Genomic DNA, 4,296 nt, shown 5'->3' with positions numbered 1-4,296 from the left:
TATGTATGTGTATATATATATATATATATATATATATATATATATATATATTTGACTTTCTAAGATCTCAAGGAAACCATTAACAGAAGCAAGGAAAAGAAAGACCAATATCCTTGAACAATATTCAGGAAAAATCATATAAGAATAAAATGACAAAATAAATAGACAATTTGAAATTATACAAAAATAGCAATTAGAAATCTAGCAGATAAACACTAAAATTACAGAGATAGATAACAGACTGGAAGGACAAAAGAGTAGAATCAAACTGACTGAGGAATACATTTCCCAGCTAGAAGACAAACCCTTTGACACCAGTTTGTATAAGGAAAAATCAGAAAAAAGAATGAAGAGAAATAGGTGGGAGGGGGAGTACCTAAGAGTTATACAGGATGATATCAAAAGAAATAACTATGTCTGATTGAAATTCCATAACAATAGGAAGCAAAAAAAAAAAAAGAGTGTTGAAGACTTGCTTGCAGGAAACTTCCCCAATATCGTGAAAGATGAAAAGATATTGATCCAAAAGTCTCAACAAACTCCATACAGGACAGACCCCAAGAGAAAGTCACCAAGCTATATAATAATCAAACTTTCCAAAACCAAATACAAAGAAAGATCTTGAGAGAAGCTCAGGAAAGATGAAATGTTACCTACAAATGGCAATGAATAAGACTAAGCTCTGATTTCTTATCAGAAACCATGCAGGCAAGTAGATAACATGATGACACATACAAAACCTTGAAGAAAAAGAATTACCAACCAAGAATTATATATGCAGCCAAACTGTCCCTCAAATATGGTGGTGAAATTAAGATATCCCCAAACAACAGAAATTAAGGGAATTATAAAAACCAGACCCACTCTACAAAAAATGCTAAACGGAGTCCTTCCAATAGAAAACCATCAACAGAAGACAACAAATTAATATTAAGACACATGACAAAACCAACCCAGAAAAAGAATTCTCAAAACTAAAATAAGCTTAGAAAAAGAGAAATAGAGAACCAGAGGAGTCAATATGTAAACAGCACCAACTACAAAGCAAATAGAGGGAATAAATGGTGTAATCATACAATTTCCAAATGAGGAGGAAGTCAGGATGATATCAATATGGAATAGACTGTTCCATACTTAAAGACATAAGAATCTACTACAGTGTAACCACAAAGAAAATTAATAAGCCTTCTAACCCATTAAATAGGAGAGACAAAGCCTCTTTGTTTTGGTTACCTAGTGCTGCTATGACAGGAGTATACCACAAATGGGATGCTTGAACAAACAGGAGTTTATTCTCTTACAGTTTGGATGCTTTAAGTCCAAGTTCAAAGTGCCAGGCTCAAGGGGTTGGGTGAAGGCCCCTCAACCTTGGGCTTCAGCTCTGCCTCCAGCTCCCAGCCCACTGAAACTAGAAGCTTTTCTTCACTTAAGCAGCTGCTGGCTGCTGAGGCTGACAAGCCCAAGGTTGACAAAAGGGCAAAGTTCTGATGTTACCAAACTGCACAGCAGGCCATTAATTCAAGCCCATTGAAAGTCCCAAGGTTGGTAGAGCATAGCAGCTGCTGAACAACGACAAGGCTACATGCAGGGTTCAAGTGTGCCATAAGCTAAAAGCCATTCCCAAGGCTTCTCCTTATATACAGGAAGCAGACTGCATCCCTAAAGCAGCTACTCAGCTGCTTGTGGTAGATCCCACCATGGAGCTGATTGCTAGTCACATCATGTGGAATAACTACCACCAGCTGCCCAGCCACTCAACCAAGCCCAGCCAAGTTGACACACAAACTTAACCACCACACTCTTTAACAAATGGTGCTGTCAACACTGGATATCTATTAGCATAAAAATGAAACAAGATCCATACCTCATACCATACACAAAAACTAATTCAAGACAGATCAAAGATCTAAATGTAAAACCCAAAACAATAAAGTTCATCAAAGGGGCTATCTAGTGCTGTTCTAACAGAAAATATCACAAATGGGTGGCTTTAACAAACAGAGGTTTACTCTCTTACAGTTTAGGAAGCTAGAAGTCCGAGTTCAAAGTGCCAGCTCTAGTTTAAAGGCTGGGTCAAAGTCCTTTGACCTTGGGCTTCATCTTTGCCTCTTGCTCCTTGTTCACTGGAGCTGGAGGTGTCTCTTCTCTCAGGCAGCTGCTGGCTGCTAAGGCTAACAAGTCCAAGGTCTACCAGTAAAATGGCATATTCCCAAGATTATTACACAACATGGCCTCTTGGGAGGGTAACAAGGGAGCTGTCTGAGCACTAGTGACTGGGTTTTACCCCTTTCTCCTGCTCTTCCAGCCTGCTACTCTGTGCTACGCCCATGCTTACCTTGCTCCCGGAGACCCGGTCCCTCTCGGGAGGGTAACAAGGGAAAGTGTTCAGTGCAGATCAGTGAGTAAGCACCAGCCCGCCCATGCTTACCTTGCTCCCGGAGATCCGGTCCCTCTCAGGAGGGTAACAAGGGAAAGTGTTCAGTGCAGATCAGTGCCTTGGAAACCCAAGGAGGGGTCACTATGAGTCGAATTTGACTTGACGGCAGTGAGTTTTGAAGGAAAGATAAACCAACAAATAAGCTGGGTAACCTCCATAACAAGAAGAAAAAAAATATCTGAAACTCTGAATTCAAGCTGGAGGACTAAGCTCCACTCAGATCTTAATTTTTTTTTTTTTTTAATTGACAAAAATACATGGGCAGATGTTGGGAATGAGGACATATTTTTTAAGATCGAATTTCTTCTGGCATTTTTGTTAGTATTTACCACATATGGCTGGCAGAAAAAAAGAGTGAAAAGGAGTAAGAACTGGAATTTCAAATTTTATTTGAAATATACCAAGAAACAAATTCACTGCCATCGAGTTGAATCCGACTCATAGTGAACCCTTCTTGGGTTTCTGAGGCAGTATGGCTATGGAAGTAGATTGCAGTAGATTGCCCAATCTTTCTTCCAAGGAGTGGCTAGTGGGTTTGAACCGCCAGCCTTCTGGTTAGCAGTCAAATGCTATACTTACCTTTAAATATTTAGGGAAAAACATCTTTCAAAATACATTTCAGGCTGTATCAAAATACTTTAGAACCACCTAGTAGATTATGCAATAGGATGATTTAAACCCAAACCGCACCCACTGCCACACAATCGAATTTCAACTCATAGTGACCCTATAGGACAGAGTAGAATTGTCCCATAGGGTTTCTAAGGCTGTAATCTTTACAGATGCAGACTACTACATCTTTCTCCAATGGAGCAGCTAGGAGGTTCAAATCACCAAACTTGATGAGCAGCTGAATGCTTTAATCACTATGCCACCACAGCTCCTTCATAGGATGATAACTCCCAGTAAATACATTATATCTGGGATAGAAATAGAATTTCATCATCTATAGAAACCCTGAAGAAGTGGGTTACCCAAGATAGAACTACTTGATGGACAATGCTTGTCACAAAGGCCCATTGAACATGCAGTAAGGGTAGTTATGACCCCTGTGCCTGAAGCTCTTAGGTAAGAAGTAGCAAATATGTGGCACACATGCCATTAGTTCCCTTGCTAACACCTATGGCTGGTAAAGTTAGGCCATAATAACAACCTTTCATAATAAATCCATTCACTGCCTTAACATAAACTCAAACCAAAACCACTGCCATCGAGTCGATTCTGACCCATAGTGCTCCAAAAAACTAACTGGAAGTGACAATTATGTGTATATCATGTCCCATTTATCATTACAATGACAAATAACCCTACTAAAAGGGAAGTTTACATCAATATTATCATATTTTAAACAGGGAGTCAATAAAGGCTGAAAGACTTTCAAGACAAAAGGTATAAAGTATTAACAGTGTGGAGACAGTAGTATTGAAAGTTGGAATAGGCGTGGTTGGCATACACTTCCTTCCTCACACTCTGCCTTGTACTTGATTGTAATACTGGCACTGACCATATTCAGACTTCATGTTTCTTAAAGAAGATAACTTGGAAATTCATTCAAAAAGCATGATTATATTTCTGCAAACTTCAAGCCCAGCACTTCAGGCTTTTGTACATTTAAGTTTATATCTATTGCATTGAAAGGAAAGGTTATACCAGGCATCATGCTACTAAACCAAACATTTCATGGCAAATAATATAAATTTTATTGAGTTCTTATGTTCTTACTGTCTATAAGGGCAAGGGGTACAATTAAAAGTAGTGATATTGGGGCAAGATGGCGGACTAGGCAGAAGGATTGCACAGACCCTCTTCAACAAAGAAAAGGGAAACCAATTAACACAGACACAGAAGATAATCTTGGA

The 4,296-nt window shown here is 39.0% G+C and overlaps 1 protein-coding gene across 1 annotated transcript in view; it reads right to left on the bottom strand.

The window, feature by feature from the left end:
- GPR158 (G protein-coupled receptor 158) overlaps positions 1 to 4,296 on the bottom strand; it is an 801,760-nt gene that overhangs the window by 336,388 nt on the left and 461,076 nt on the right. The gene's annotated exons all lie outside the window — the stretch shown is intronic.

This window comes from Orycteropus afer, unplaced genomic scaffold (assembly GCF_000298275.1).
Source record: "Orycteropus afer afer isolate SDZICR_OR568_19922 unplaced genomic scaffold, OryAfe1.0 scaffold00035, whole genome shotgun sequence".
NCBI classification, from domain to species: domain Eukaryota; kingdom Metazoa; phylum Chordata; class Mammalia; order Tubulidentata; family Orycteropodidae; genus Orycteropus; species Orycteropus afer.
Note: the sequence above shows the minus strand (reverse complement) of the source record. Positions and strands in the feature narration are given on the sequence as shown.